General features: G+C 43.9%; 1 pseudogene; it reads left to right on the forward strand.

The window, feature by feature from the left end:
* The first annotated feature begins 6,982 nt into the window (after window positions 1–6,982).
* The window catches only part of LOC145392150 (uncharacterized), a 30,898-nt pseudogene continuing 20,380 nt past the window's right edge, over window positions 6,983–17,500 (forward strand).

Genomic DNA, 17,500 nt, shown 5'->3' on the forward strand with positions numbered 1-17,500 from the left:
ACCTCCTCTTCGTCAGGAGCAGATGGAGAAGTCAAGGAGGGCGGCTCTGCTTCGTCCAGATGGACGGAAGGGACGGGAGAAGAGACACGCTCCCCCTCAGCTCCTGACGAAGGGAGGTGAACCTCCACGACTGTCTCTCCATGCTCTAGTTCCATGGCCTGTATCGGTTCCGGGTCGGTAAGGAGTGGTTCGGTAGTGATGGTGCCAGTCGCCCTGTTGAGAGGGGCATCCAGCCTCAGCCGTTTCCGCGGTGTTGTGCGGGGAGGTGGAGGCTGCGGCCGCCGGGCCTGACGCTCCTGACGAGGGGGGTGACGAGGATCGCGGGTGAAGCTCCGGGGAATAGTAAGGCGTGGAAGGCCGTTCTCCTTAAAGATTTGAGGAAGGAGAACAGCCAGAACCGCCTTACTACCCCCACTAAAAGCTTCAGCCGTCGCGATACACATCGCAACGAGTGTGTTAGTATCGCCAGAACTCCCAGGACCCCTAGGCTGGCGTCTCGGGGCCGGGGGGCGGCGCCGTGCATGAGCAGAGCCCTGCACGGCAACACCACCCGGTCCAGTGACATCCGTAGCCTCGGGACCCTTGGCAGCCTGAACGATACGAAACTCCACTGTCTCCCCATCGCCAAGAGAGCGCTGGAAAAACCGTGGATTAGGTACAGCGATCCCAGAGACGTGGACGAATACATCAGAGCCAGTATCCTGGCGCCTGATGAACCCGTAACACGCTCTCACGTTGTACCACTTCACGGTTCCCCGGATGGTAGAGGCTCCTGACGGCTCGGATCTGCTACTGGGTGCCCCCCTCAACGGGTCGAAGGCGTGAGCAGGTGAAGCAGGTGTCTCGGTCGGCTCGGGCATAGCGGCGACTGGCCAGGCCAAGCAGAGTGGAATCTGAGTGGGGATATGCAGGGAAAAGACTCGACAAATTTATGTCAGTATACTTAGCCCTCCCTCAGAGTATTTCGAATGATTAGCAAGCGCATCTGGCCGGATCACGAAAGACGGCATTACTGGAACATGATGGTGATGACTTGTGTGTGTGTGTGTGTGTGTGTGTGTGACGGGATCGTGTACGTATAGGATTTTCTCGCCCCTTTAGTGTCTTTGCAAGGCTTTCCACGTGGTATGTTAATCGACTGCGGTACGTGCAAACATCAGAGTATTTTTGGTCCGTGCTAATTATTGTTTTTGATTAAATTTGAGACGATATTTGGAAGATGTGAAGATCTAAGGAAGAGCAGTAGCATGGGGGGCGAAGGGGGGAGGGGACTTGGCCAGAGACATTCACCTACTTTTATGTTATTTTTTTTAACAACACAGAAAAGAGGTTGATAACAAGTAATTTGGGCTGTATTTCAAGTCATGTTTATATCTAAGGTTGATATCTGACAATGAATCGTTATAGCTGACACATCCAATATATCCTAGAAGAGCTTAGGCATTGGACGTCTGGCTATGGTGTAGAGACGGGAGGCAGCCTTTGTGTAGGCTATGTGGCGGGAGGGAAGGAGGGGAGGAGGAGAAGGGGAGCAGTAAGAAGGAAAAAAAAAAAAAAAAAAGCGAGTTACGTTCTTTAACCAGGTATATTTTGTGAAGATAACTTAAAGAATGTGTGACACTGTTTTTGCATGATGAACATGACTTCCTAATAATGAACAGATCTAATGTGGTGATATTTTATTGTAGTTTAATGAGGAAAAATGTCTGGAGTGGAGCCCCCTCACTCCTTCGACGGGATACACACGCAGTTACCCCCCTCATCTCCCTGACGCCAACATACCCCTCACCCTCCTCTCTCCCACTAGCAACCATTTCCCCCCTCCCCCCTCACCCCCCGCCTTCCCCCACAGTCTGCCACCTTCCCCCTTCCCCCACCACCCCCTACCCTTCTAGATGCGGGCCTGCTTGTGACTGGCGTTGGTCCAGCATTGAATTCCTAGGAAAATAAGTGTGTTGACCAGACTTTGAATACAATATTTTTGTTGCTGAAGGCGTTTTTCTTGTTCATCATCATCATCAGTAGTAGTAGTAGTAGTTGTAGTAGTAGTATTGTTATTATTATTATTATTATTATTATTATTATTATTTAATGGCAGGTGGGGGCGCCCACCATCCACTCACTCGATGTAGTGCTGCTCTCGGGTGTCTGCCCTTTCCTCTCCATCCTTCTTTCCCTCCATCCTCTTCTGTCTTCCTTTCCTTCATTCTTTCCTTGTCCTTCTGCCTACGGGTGACTTTGCACTCCCTCTTCTGTCTTTCTTTCCTTCATTCTTTCCACTTCCTTCAGCCTGTGGGTGACTCTACACTGAGTGATAAGCCAAATGGTTTCCTGTGCACCAGGAAACCATTTACTACGCTGGGTGGTAAGCATATAACCAAATTTTGGCGCCTGGTGGCTTAGTGGGTAATTATTGCGCTTCAATCGGATTGAGCCGGTGAAGGTTTATATCCAAGGGATGGTTGGGGTTGATTGCTCATGTAATGCCACTCAGGGATGAGTGAGGCTGGTCACTCATCTTAAATGTCGGGACCAACTGCCTAGCCTCGGGCTCCTACGCTCCTCATGGGGCACTGTAGGATTGGATGATGGATGGATGGATGGATTATTATTATTATTATTATTATTATTATTATTGTTATTATTATTATTATCATTATTATTATAATTGTTGTTGTTGTTTTAGCAGTTAGCAACATAACTAGACTGCACTGCTTCCATCTCCCCTCCTCTCATCTCCCTCTTCCACTCCTCCCTCTCCTCCTCTTCCACCCTTCCATAACTCCCCACACTTTCCTCCCTCCCTCTCTCTCTCGTCCCTACCTCCCTCGCCCCTTTTTCTTAACCCTTCTAAAACTGACCCATAGTTTTTGCCAGCGATCAAACCCACTCGGTCACGCTTAAGGATCAAGAGGTGTGGGAAGGGGAGGTTTGGGTGAGAGAGTATAGGGTGTGTGGAAGGGAGCTGGGGGTGGAGTGTGAATTAGGGTTCGTGTGTGTGTGTGTGTGTGTGTGTGTGTGTGTGTGTGTTGTAGTTGTTGTTGTTCTTCTTCTTGTTACGGCCAGACGATTCTGTAAAGGTAAGCCATCTCGTGATTAAGAAAATGAAAGGTTAGACACACACTCCATTAAACCTTTCACTACTTAATCATATATATCCTGTTCTTGCTGTACTGAGGGGGATAATGAAGACTACAATTATAACCCCTCCAGTCTGAAAAATAATCTGAGCTCATTAAGGCCGTATGGAGGCGACAAGAATTAAATAAGACATCATCGAACTGGAGTGGTTAATCATGACAACTAATTAAGGTAGAGAGAGGTACCGTACGTGATACAAAGAAAATTATGAGAAAAAACAGAAATCGACTTTGACAATAGAATACGCACTCTAAAATTCAGGGTGAGTTCTATCTATCAATCTATTGCCAGACGCCTTAATCCCGTAAGGGGTGGCCACAAACAAATCTTCCCCATGTCGCCCTGTTCCCCGCCATTTCATTGCTCCGGTCCCAGCTCACACTTATTGGCACTTAATTTAATCTTTTTCAGCCCGAGGACGTTCTCTAAATAAGATGAAGACGTCTTAGCGATGAAGGGTTTAGTCTGTAATTTTTGTAGCATGATAAGGAGAGCTGCAAGATGCGATGGTAGGGAGAGTCGATTTATATTGAATAGTTGTTGTTCTTCTTCTTTTGACTGGTTTTGAAGTTATTAAGCACTGGCAGAATTACTTTATTTATTTATTTATTTATGTATTTATTTATTGCACGCATTTTACTGGTCACTAAACTTACTCTTCCTTTATCTCTGTCTTTCAGAAATAATTGCAAGATAGAGTGGAAGAGAGAGGGATTTTTTCTTTTTTTACTTTTCCTTTTTTTTTTTTTTTTGATGGGAGGGCATTATATATTCATCTACTTTTAGCGATCGAGACCTGTTTGTATGTGAGGGAGGGCGTGTGGGTGAAGCGTGGCCTAGAGGCAGGGTGGAGGGTGCCAAGGTAAGTAGACTTGCTCACCTTGCCTCGCCTTTCCTTAACCCCTTTCTTAACCTCTGTCTCTCTCTTATTTACCCTTCCTCTCATATATCCTGCCTCACATATATCCTCCCTCATATAAATCCTTCCTCACGTATACCCTCCTTCACATATGTCCTTCCTCACATACACTCTGCTTCATATATCTCCTTCCTCACATACACCCTCCATTATGTCCTTCCTCATATATATGTATACTCCTTCATATATATCTTTCATCACATATACACTCCTTCACATATATTCATCATCACCTATGAACTCCCTCACATTATATCCTCCTCCACATACATCTTCCCTTACATATACCCTTCCTCATATATTCTCTCCATATTATACCCTTCCTCAGATATACCTTAACATATAAATTTCCTCTCTCCAGTTCCCAGTCTCATATAAACCCCTTCTCCACAATACATCTCTCTCACATACGTCCCTATATTCTCTCTCAAATATTCCCCCTCCCCCTCTTCCTCCCTCCTTCCCTCCTCCCCCCACGTTCCACCCTTCCCTTTACCCCGTCCTAACCTCTCTCTCTCTCTTCTATATTCCCTCCCTCCCTCCCTCCCAAACCTCTCCCTGTCACACATACCCACCCTCCCTTCAACCCCCGCCCTTCCTTCACCTTTCTATATTTTTATCTCCATTTTTTCTCGTTTCATCCACCCTTCTCTGTCTTTTTTTTCCACTCTCAGTATACACTTCCTCCTCCTCTTCCTCCTCTCCTCCTCCTCCTCCTCCTCCTCCCAGCTTTTATTTTTTCCTCCTCTCCTCGTCCTTTTCCCCTCCTCCTTTCTTTTCTTCCTCTTCTCCTTCTTCTTCTTATATCTCCCGTCCTTCTTCCTTCATTTATCTCACAATTACTTTCCAAACCTTCTCTAACTATTCAAAATAGTTCGCCCTACCTTTCCATCTTACTTCCCTCATTCTTTATTATCCACCCTCTCTCTCTCTCTCTCTCTCTCTCTCTCTCTCTCTCTCTCTCTCTCTCACACACACACACACACACACACCCCACTCCATGACGCCAAAGACAAATCACGCACCATTAACCCCGTGACCAGCATCATGACCCCTCCCAGCATTAGCAAGCAAGGTCATCAATCCCTTCTCTACACCTCTCTCTCTCTCTCTCTCTCTCTCTCTCTCTCTCCAGACGATTTCTTTCAGCCTATGGGACCCCAAGTTGTGAAGGAGAAGCTCGTGAAACAATGTCATTATTTTTTCTCCAACCCCTTCACCACAACTACCTCCTTTATTATGCGCTTCATACTATTTCCAGACGATTTCTTTCAGCTTAATAGATAACCCAAACTGAGGATATATTCGTAAAAACATATCCATTGAAATTTATGGACGTTGCCTATTATTTTTTTCTATTTGAGTTCTTTACCTCCAGACGATTTTGTGTCCTATGAGAAAAGCCTCGTACTGAAGGGGTTAGATCCACTCCATTAACCCCTTCAGACCGATTTCGTCTTCTTAGATATACCCCTCTTGTCTCCAGATTCATTATTCAGCTTATGATGTCGAGGGAAGTACTGTTAACCTCTTCAGTATGATTACTTATTTTTTGCTGCTACCTTCACATAACCTTATTAATCTTATAAGAGATCCCTGGTTGTGAAGATGTTAAAATGTACTTACTTCCTCAGTAGAGAGAGAGAGAGAGAGAGAGAGAGAGAGAGAGAGAGCGTACCACATGGACTCAGTATTCTGGGAGTTCAAGGGGTCAGGGAGGGAGGTAAGGGGTCAGTACTGATTCTCTCTCTCTCTCTCTCTCTCTCTCTCTCTCTCTCTATACAGTATATGTAATGGAGTTCACGTTAAGTCAACTTAACCCTTTTAGTACCTGGAAAATCTAACACGATACTTTTTCCTTGTCACATGAGGATTGACTCTCTTCTCCGTTATATAAGACCAGTTCTCAATTTCATCCACACACTAAAAATTATGGAAAATATTACTGTCAGTATTGTGGTTAATAGTGAAAATATTGTATACCGATCTTTATGTAAATTTTCTTTGTGTTTGATAATGTGAGGAAGAGTTTGCATTTTGGTACTCTTAAACTTTCTATTCTCCCCGGCCTCTCTTTTTTCACTCATTTCCATATTTACCTAAACTCCTTCTTCCACCTCCTCCTCCTCCTCCTCCTCCTACCCCTCCTTTTCCCTCTCGCCAACTCTTCCTCCTCCTCCTCCTCCTACTTCTCCTCCTTCCCTTCCCTTCTCACCAACTCATCGTTCCCTCCTTCTCAATCTACCTTCCCTCTCCCACTCTCACCTCCCTCCCACTCTTCCCTCCCTCCCTTCTACCTCCTTCCCTCTCTCTCCCTTTTTCGAGACAAGGAGACAGACAATGAAATAAATGAAAATGGTAGGAAAGATGGAGTTACTTAGAGCATGGGAAGAAATACCTTGCAGACAGACAGCCAAATATGAAGGGATCAGTACCACACACTAATAGATAAACAAACAAGCAGATAGATAGACACACTGATAGATAGATAAGTATATGATTCGGACTGGTGCTTAGTGTATACGTTTTGTGACATACTGATAGAGCGAATGCTGATGAAATATAAAGGTGATCAAGGTAGATAGGGAAACAGGTCACAGGTAGAGAGAGAGAGAGAGAGAGAGAGAGAGAGAGAGAGAGAGAGAGAGAGAGAGAGAGAGAGAGAGAGAGAGAGAGAGAGAGAGAGAGAGAGAGAGAGAGAGAGAGAGAGAGAAGGGCAGGCAGGAAGACAGACAGACAGACAATGGCACACCGACAGACCGACCGACCGACAGACAGACAGAAAATGACATACTGACAGACCGATAGACAGACAGACAGTGAGACAGAGAGTGAGACACAGTCAGACATACAGTAATTATAAAGAGGCATGATAATGAACAAAAAAGAAAAAAATACGCAGCGCCTTGAAGGAATACCGCTATGCTTATGACTAAGAACCCGCCTGAGGACGTGAGGAAATGAATACCAACACCGCAGTCACCACGCTTACCCACACCCTTATATGCACACACACACACACACACACACACGCACACACACACACACACACACACACACACACACACACACACACACACACACACACACACACACACATCTACGTCAGCACGAACAGGCTTTTACAGTTCCTGACGCCTGTTTATAGAAGAGATGAGTTTAGTCTGAGTGCCGTATTAAAGAAAGTATTCAGCACGCAAAACTATTCACATGCACACTATCACATACCGGTACTGGCTTGCTTAACACTATCAACTGCTCTCACACGAACATTTACATAGTCTATAACACTGACACCTCTCTTGCAGTAGTAGTAATATGAGTAGTAGCAGTAGTAGTATTGTAATTGCAACCCCATGCTCATCTGAACGTTAACTCGGTGGACTGAAGGCTGACGCTGCCCTCTTCCTTCAGGCCCACCATCCTCCATCCAGGGGGAAAGAAAGGGAGGTGAGGGATGTTTGTATAACTGATCAGTGGAGTTACCTAGCAGTATAAATGCCACCACGTGAAGGCATCCCTCTCATCCCCAGACCCCACTGTGCATATAAAAACACATCTTTATACCCGACTCACAATTACCTCTCACCATATTAGGCAGATGATTACAAGCACTTCATAAAACGCTATGATAAAGTTACGCTAGAATATTTTAACATCCACGATTTTCAGATAATAGAAATATAAATCACTCGACATATTAACAAAAGTAGTATCATATTTTTGAGAGGCCAAATTATTTTCCAATACTGCGATTTTTATCTGCATTAATATTTCAATCTACAATAGGGATACGAAGAGTAAATACAAAGGGTTCATCTATGCTCTACTTATTTTACTTCCTTTGTTTATATGAACCTGACTGATGATGATGTGATGATGATGATGGTGATGATGATGATGACAAACTGTATTTTAGTCCTACTTACTGGTACTTGTAAATTCAACCTTTTCTCGATAAAAGATTAGGAATAGGAGAAGGATGTTAAGGCGGAGAGATAAGACGGGAGAGTATGCAAGAGAGGTGGTGTGTCTTGGGTGGAAGGGTCGTTAATGAGTAAGGACAGAAACACCTGAAGGACATTTGCTAGGTGTATTAGAACCTATGTACAATGTGTCCAGGGAAAAGTGTGCTAAGTTCAGGTGGTTATTCTTGGACTAATTCTGAGTTAAAAGAAAAAATACTCCGACAACTTGGGTCTAATTCTGAAGCGTTACAGAATTACAATTACTGACGACCTTATGGGGAAAAATAAGAGAGAATATTAACCCATAAGATGATCAGTAATTGTAGCTGCATAAACGATACAAAACAATATTCATGGTCTTGTAATTACTACCCAAAATTAGCCGAAAAATATCTTGAAATTTTGCCCCCCTTTTTCTAGTGACACCCTGTACATATATATAGTAAATACCGAGAGTTTGTTGGAGTAAATGTTAGAATGCACGATTATAAGTACATAGAGTCATTAGCACATGTGTATGGCGCCTGGGAATGCAAAGGAGTGTTTTTTTTTTTCTCTGCAGTTCTGCTTGCGTAACGGAGCCATGTTTCTGAATAAATATAAAGCGCCAAAAAATTCCCCCCCTTCCTCTCTCTCTCTCTCTCTCTCTCTCTCTCTCTCTCTCTCTCTCTCTCTCTCTCTCTCTCTCTCTCTCTCTCTCTCTCTCTCTTCATTCATCGTTTTCATATTAACTCATATTTACGTATTTCTGTTTCAAGCTCCTATACTTTTACTTGTAATTAACCTAAACATTTTTCATCCTCAGGTGAGTGTCTTGTTGAACATCCGGTTGCAACGCTGCGCTGCCAGGTAAGATAGACAGATAGATAGATAAATAGATAGACAGATTGATAGATAGATAAACAGACAGACAGACAGGAAAAGGCCGCCAGACAGACTGTAATATTCTGTGCATCTACTTGTCTATCTGGCTGTCCTTTTGTCCCTCTGTTTATCTATCTTTGTCTATTCATTATCTATATTCAGTAAACATTATTTATCAAGAAAGTATAGCTATTTACACGTACGAGTATAGTCCGTTCACCATGACTTGGCTGAGATTCTTGTCACTTTCCAGCCTATTTCTAGTGGCTTAGTGACAGAATAGGGCAATAATAGAGCTCTACATTTTTTCCATAGCACTTTTTCGTGACTAGCACCATATTTAACAGATAACAAAACAGGCTAGTGAGCAGTAGTAAAGATTGGAGAAAGTAGCTGAAGCGGGCTAAGAATGGAATTAATAAAGGTAACAAGAGCAACTAAAAAAAAATGAAGGTTGGTAGGAAAAAAATGAAGTTGCAAGAAGAGGCGTTATGAAGGAGCAAAAAGAGAGTAACAGGATTGGCACCTATCAGAGAGGACTGGATAATATTAGAGAAGGTTAGTAAATAGTAAAAAAAGAAAAAAAGATTTGGGGAGAGAGGAAATGGTACAGAGAGGGCAGGAAGAAGAAAGAACTGGATAATATTAGAAGAGGCTAGAAACCAGTAAAAAAAAGGACTGGGAGAGAGTGGAAAACGGTACAGAGAGGGCAAGAGGAAGGGCAACCAACCACAACCCTAGTGTAGGAAGCGTATGTAGGTGTATGTGGGTGTTCCTTTCCCTGCCCTTAGGTTCCTCGTCTCTCACACTCATCACCTTCACATCCTCTTCTCTCTATCACCCCTGCAATCCCATGACGCACTGTTCGTCTTAATCAGCCCACCAGCACAAGATATTAAAATTTAGGAAGGATATCTAGCAGTGAAAGGGGTCAGTGAAGGCTGCATCAAACCCCTAAAATTCGAAAAAAGCAAATCTATTGTGAATAAAATCGTCTGGTAATAGAAAGAAAAAAAAAATTACGAACTGAAGATGACTGACCCAATTTAGGACGAGTTAAGAAGGAGAAATAAAAGGGTTTAACTGACATCAAGATTAAGTGGCGAGGGAAGATAAACCTTGGAAAGAATGAATGAAACTAGAAGCGGGCTAAGAATGGACGAAGAGGAAGAAGCTAGTCATGAGAATACTCTCTCTCTCTCTCTCTCTCTCTCTCTCTCTCATACATACTGCATATTCTTTTTTTTTTACCTTTCTACCCATAGGTGCGAGCGCGCGCGCGTCTACGAGCTCTTATAGAGGGAGAGTCTGTATCTGTGTGTGTGTGTGTGTGTGTGTGTGTGTGTGTGTGTGTGTGTGTGTGTGTGTGTGTGTGTGTGTGTGTGTGTGTGTGTGTGTGTGTGTGTGTGTGTGTGTGTGTGTGTGTGCGTGTTCATACCGGTACCCTCAAAGACTCTTTTTCCGTTTTCCTTATACACACACACACACACACGCGCACACACACACACACACACACACACACACACACACACACACACACACACACACACACACACACACACACACACACACAACACCCCGAAGCCCTGTTTCCCACACCACACTAGCCACACCCAAATGAAGACACAGCATCTAAGGCCAACACGCAAACAGATCCCATAAACCAGACAAGCAGTGAGACAGAAGAAAATATATATATGCCACACGTTTACGTCCTCTCTCTTTTTTCCTGCTTTCTTTTCCCCCAGCCCTGATTCCCACGCCAGGCTCTATCTCGCCACAGCATCCAGGGCTTGTATTGTCATTAAGGCAGCTCCCTAACACCTCTGCCTTAGAGATTTATTTTTGGATATGGCTGGTTGATATTCTTTTGTATGTTACTAATGCGGAGTATGGCGATATTGGAGGGATTTATGTAACACAGAATAGGATAATCTGGTAGGTGTAATAATCAAAATAAATCACTTGAGAAAGGTGCAATAAGCAAGATAAAGCACATGGGAAACGGTGTTAGGAAGCTTCCTTAAACGACCAGAATACGAGTTCACGTCGCCTCTTGTGCTCGTAAACAAGACTCATAAACAAGCCTCATAAAGCAGCCGCAGCCCCAAGCCCTCTCGTATACCTGCCAGAATCCCACTCACTGTTTCTAGTTTCTCTTGGTGTGGAGGGAACGGGACAAACCTGACTTGTGGACTGTTATGGCAAGAGGGTAGTTGTTTTTAGCTATTATTTACTGGTATTCATTTGTCTACTTATTTTCTGTTTGCGAAAAGATTCATTAATTTAACTGTGTATGTTAGCTTTTTGTTTGTGTTTACATGTTGTTATATCCTGTACCGACTTGAATTATTCTTTACGTTTTTACTGGTTTATTTTTATCCATTCATAATATTTTATTATGTACTTCTACGATGATGTGTTTATATGTTCTATGTTTTATATATACCTATAGAATGTCCCGACAAACCAGACCTAGATTGCTATAACATTTCCTACCACTACAGGTACACCTTACGATCAAAATCCACACCTTCACACTTCCTCATCCCACCTCCCTTCACCTTACCCTCGCCTACACTGGGTCACACGCACCAAAAGCAACGGAACACACGCCTACAACCTCTGAGGACGATGGAGACTGGACGCGAGGAAAAATTATATCAGTCCATTGAAACTGTACACCACCTCAAATCACCCTCGCCCACATCAGTGTATATGCACCCACCCAGAGGAACAGAACACACTCCCACATGCCCTGAGAAATAAAGAAATTGGAAGAATGGAAGCGATTCACCCTCATATACACCCCCACCCTTTGTCATCCCCTGCAAAGACCATCTCACCCTGGTCTAGCCCTCGCCCACACCAACTTTCAAGCACAACGGAACACACGCCTACAGTGCCAAAGAAATATGGACACTGGAGGAGGGGAAAACTTAAACCTGCTTCCTGAAACTGTGTGCCACCTCATCTCACCCTCGCCTACACCAGCATACACCCAGAACAACGGAACACTCACCTACACGTCCAGAGATACATGGAGACTGGAAGACTGGAAAAATCAGTGCAACCGTACAAACCACCTCACCTCACCCTCACCCACATCACCTTACGCACACTCAGAGCAACAGGATTCATGCCTACACGCTCTGAAAAATGCGTACATTGGAAGACTGGAAGAAATACACCCCATTTTTTTATTTACCTATCAAACGACGGTCCAAGTAGGGTAGAGCTGTTAAACCTTCTCAGTGAATACAGATTTAGTATGGTGATATAATTTCTTCCATTTGAACAATTGACGGTACTGCGATACTGTGACTCAGTATGGAGACTGGCTTCCTTAAAGAATTATAGACTGACTAATAACAAATTGTATGATTATGGCGTTCAGTTAGAGGATCCACGGTTGTGTTTATAAAATTCCTGCTATCCCTAGACGATTTTATTCAGCTTCCGAACTGAAGGGATTAGATGCACCTTTCAACAACATTTTTATTACCGGAGATCCTTCCTTTAGTCGTCTTATAACAGCGAAAACAAAACAGAAATGACGTTCTCTGGCTGAAAGGATAAATTCTGTCATGATCGGAAGGACTTTAGTATTTTGTTCCGGTTAACACCAGAGGGTTTTATTCATCTGTAAATGAGTCACAGATGCCCGAAAGTGTTTATATTGGAACCGTTAACCTTTTCATGGTCGGGGCAACTGTAGTATCCACTCCATTTACCGGAAGACGATTTTATTCAGCTGAGGGTATCATGTGACTCTGTTTACACTTCTTATGGTGGAGGTATGTGTTTTACTGAGCGGCTGTTTATTATTTTGGAAGAACCCTGGGAAAGAAAAACCTCATTGTAGGAGGCGATTCATAGCTTTGTGTTCGTATTTTATTAATCTTTTTACTGGAATGGTCTGATTAGGTACTTGTAGGCTACTTCCAGACGATTTTATTTGGCTGAGGGAAATTTTGACAGTGTGAAGCCAAAACACTATCTCGATAATTCTCTCACTTGCATAGATTCACCCCGAACCCCATTTTCTTATACCCCTCAAATCCTCTCCTCTTTCTCAGCTCCCCATCGCTTACCAGTGCTTGTGTGGGTGTTGGTCATTGCCTGTACCTCTCACTTCCTCGTCACCCCATATCCTTTTATCACCCTCCTCCTCCACCCCCGAACTTCATCCCCGCCTTGAAGGTTATAGTGTGGGTGTTGACAGTTGTGTACCCCTCCCAGTCACCCCTCTCCCCCACCGCTCAACTCATCTCCCTCCCACTTAGCCTTCGCTCATCCCACCGCCCTCCCTCTCACCCCCATGTCCCTTTCCCGTCCCCACCTTCTCCATCGCTCTAGAGTCTGGGTTATAGTGTAGGTGTTTACAGCTGTGTACCCCTCCCACTCAACCCCCTCTCACCTCATCTCACTTCCCCTTACCTCATACTCCCCCACTCCACCCCCCCTCTCCAATCTGCAGCCACCGGAATATTTAATACAGTGTGGGTGTTTACTAGTCGCCCCCTCCCCTTCACCCCCTCCCCTCCTCCCCCTCCCCTCACATTGTCTTACCGTACACCATTGCCTAATATGGCCAGTCAAGCTCGTCTTTTAATTCTTATCGGTAAACTGATCATGAATATTCTGATACATACTCTGATATTTCATTCTCAGTATATGCCTCCTCTATATAAATAACTGTAACCTGTCAGATTAAGTCTATGCAAGCTCGGGCCATCTCCCGGAAGGAAGAGTGGTAGCCAAAGTTAACTGGGGAAGTATGAATAAGGTAAAGGTAACTATTGGGAGAGTCATGAATGGTAAAGTCAAGGGCCGGTATTCTTGTCGCGTAAGGAAACTCCCTAACACGTTTTCCTAAGTGATTCATTTTGCTTGTTTCACTTTACTATCTTCCTCTGTGTTGCACAAATCCATCTCATATCTCCATATTCTGTATAAGTAAAGTACAAACGAATATTAACCACCAATAACCAAAATAAATAGCTAAGGAAGTGGTGTACGGGAATCTCCTTACCCGACGAGGACATGAGGCAAGGTATACTCGCGTTTACTGTCTGTATGTGTCAAGAGTCTGTGTACTGTATGTCTAGTAAAGCCGACCAGGGACGTAGCTAAGATGTAAAAACCTGGGTGGCCAAGAGGTTGCTAGAGGAGAACACTTTACGGGGGGATTGGGGTATTTCCCATGGGTATTTTGGGGTATTTCCCATGGGTATTTGGGGTGGCTAATGGAGTGGCCAGACATTTGAAGAACTGCCAATGCCACCCCAGTCACTGATTTCCGTTCTGTGCACCATTTTGTCCCTTTTTTCTTATCCAGGAAAGTCTAGGATGGTTAGGTTTGGTTTCTTAGCACCAGGTTAGGTTAGTTTGTTAGCCAGTCACATTATTCTGTTTGTTTAGGTTAGGTTAGGACAGGTTGGATTAAGTTAGGCTAGGAAAAAAAATGGAAAAATGATCGTCCTTGGAAAATCAAACAGCATGGCGGAATGAAGAGGTGAGACAGGCTGTGGCACAAAAGAAGAAAGCATATAGTGAGTGGATGAGAAACAGGGGCATGGAAGAAGTTGGGAGACGGAAGAGAGAGTTGTATGTAGAGAGTAAGAGCGAGTAGTGGAAAAAAAATTGTATACAGGAATGTAATTTGCACTCCAGCCACCTCTCCAGTTACTCCGCTGAAACAGACAAGGTGCAAACATATACAAGCAAGTGAAAGGACATACTACCAGCCCACACTTTCAATGTTCACCATGGTTTATGTTTCGAACGGTAGACCAGATTTTTTCTTATTTAATTAGTTTTTCCTTCCTCTGTTTATCTTCTGTAAAATAAATAAATAAATAAATAAATAAATAACAAGCGTTGTGAGATGAGTACCGCAGCTCCACGTAAATTACTCTAAATAAGTTATGTAGTGAATAAATACGTTACTATATTTACATCTTATTAATACTACACGATACCATTACACCCGTTTTACTTGCCCTAAAAAAGCTCTAATAATAAATCAACACTAGAATATGATGCTTGTCACGCGGAAGTGCTACAAAAATAATACCTTGCCTGATTCTGCCACTGAGCTACATGAAATAAGCTACAAAAGGACGAAAATCTGGGCCAGGTTATGGGGGAAGAACTGTGTAAACCCTTTCAACCCAAAGAGTGTGTTTTATTTTCTTCTGGTTTATGATGGACGATTTAACTCATCTAAGAAGACACCCTGCTCTGAAGAGGTTAAAAAACATCTCCAAACCCTTTGAGTATGATGACTTTTTTTTTTTTTTTTTTTTTCATATTTGCCCTTACTACTGCTTAACGAGCTTCAAATCATCTTCATCCTTTCACTACGGTGGCTGCATTTCAGTTCCTTTTTTGCTAACATCAAACACTTTCTTGCTTTAAAGAGGGTAAAAGGAGATAGTTTTAGATCTCTCCAGTAAGAGTGATCCTTTCTAAGCTGAGTGAAAAAATCTGGTGGTGACAAGACTACAGAATAAAAAAAGATCACCGTCTTCGAGGAGTTACATCTCGCACTGAAAAGGTTATGCTACTAAGTCCACACCCAGTCCTTGACCTGAGTTATAATGTGATTCAGTGAGAGGCAAAAACTTAAGGGAAGGGCGTGTAGGCGTGTGTTCCGTTGGCTTGGGTGCGTGTAATGTGGTGTGGTGTGGGCGAGGGTGAGGCAGTGTGAAGGCGTGGGTAGTGATCTCGACGAAGTGGTGCCCGGTTGTTGGTACTGGTGGTGTGGCAGGGTAGGGCGAGAGTAGGGAATAGGAAGAGGGAGTAGAGTATAAGTCAAAGGCAGAACAGGAAAGAATAGAATAGGGCAAGGTGAGGTGATGTAAGGTAAGGCAGACTTGGTTGTGCGAGGGTTAGAAAAAAGGACAGTGAGGTGTAGGGACGGGCAGGGAAAGAAACAAGAAGGGAAAAAAAAATGATTAAAAACAGAGTATCTAAAGGTAGGAGATGGTAAGTTAAGGCAAGACAGGGTGTGAAAGGGTGAGAGAAGAGGACAAGGGAGGTGTAGGAAAAGGCAGGGTAAAGTAAAGAAAGGAATAATGTGTGGGTGTGTGTTCTGTTGGTTTGGGTGCGTGTGATGTGGGCAAGGGTGAAGTTAGGTAGTGTGAAAGCGTGAGCTGTGGTCTCAAAGTGGAGGTGGCAGGTTAAGATACTGTCACCGATAAGGCTGGGTTGACACTGGTGGTTGGGTAGGGTATGGGACAGGGAGGAATGGAGTAAAAAAGGGCAGGGTAGGGATGGATACGGTAGGGTAGGGTTGGGTGAGATAGGTTGGGGTTGGGTGAGGTAGAGTAGGGTAGGACAAGGCAGGGTAAGGTAAGATAAAGTAAAGTAAGGCGGGGCAGGGTAAGACAGGGTAGGGTAACATAGAATTCGTCGAAACTGGATGTGGAAGTGCAAGAAGAGAAAACAGTGAGATGGCAGAAAATGCTGGTTAAGGCACGGTGAGTTAAAACATGTGGGCGTGTGTTCCGTTGAACTGGGTGCCGTGGTGTTTATGTGGGCGAGGATGAGGTGAGGTAGTGCGAAGGCGTGGGCAGTGGTAGTCGCAAAGTAGTGGCGGCAGGTCTAGGTGCTGCCATAGATAAGACCAGGTTGTTGGCACTGGTGGGGGTGCAGGGTAAGGGAGAGTTGAGGACAGGGCAGGGAAGTGCTGTAAATGATAAGGGCGGTACAGGACAGAGAGAACACAAAGCTAATCAAAGAAGAGGAGAACACTAGAGGCAAGGGCAGATAAGGGTGGGGTGGAGCAGGGTGGAGTAGGGCTGGGTGGAGCACGACAAAGCAAAGTATAGTTGAAGGCCTGATGTCTGCTGCAGGCTACGGGTCCTCAACCGACGTGTAACTGGTCTTACCATCAAGCTTTTTTGCTCTCACTCGTCTTGACATTATCCCTCCACCCTCTTCCCCACTCCCTCCCTCGCCACCCTTATCTTTCTTCCTCACCACTTCTTTGTCTCCTCCTGCATCCTTTGCTCTTCCCCTCTCCACCCCTACTTCTCCTCCCTCTCCACGGGCCTCGGTGGAAAAATGCATAAAAAGAGGAGAATAAAATTAGATTATGCCAAGGGAATCCAAAAATAATGTTGCATAAAGAAGACCAAAGACTTCGAAGAATTACGGTGTTCAAATCATTTCTTGTACAATAAGTGTCTGTAAACGGTATTAGCATATGTCGCTGTACTCCTTTTGGTGTTCATGAAAATTTTTTGTAACCTTTAGACAATAATTTTGGCATTAGTGAACGTAAGTTAAAGTAAAATGTTGTATTATGGATTATCACAGTTATGAAGTCGACGAGAGTGCAGGTGAGGATTATAGGTCTCATAGCGATGGTATCAAGGTAATATCACACTGGTACAATCTCCACCACACTTTTTTTTTTATATATTATACCAGCCCCTGCCACAAACACCAAGTTATCATTACCCCTTCGCTCTCAGGACTTTTTTTTTACCCTATTTAGTTTTATTACGTATTTTTTTTATATATTTATTTGATACAAGAGCCAGAAGATTGAATTCAATATTAGGAGATCCTTCGCGTTGATTGGGTTCGGAACACT

This window comes from Coenobita brevimanus, chromosome 21 (genome assembly GCF_032717465.1).
Source record: "Coenobita brevimanus isolate Jiangsu-jjx chromosome 21, ASM3271746v2, whole genome shotgun sequence".
In the NCBI taxonomy this organism is placed as follows: Eukaryota; Metazoa; Arthropoda; class Malacostraca; order Decapoda; family Coenobitidae; genus Coenobita; species Coenobita brevimanus.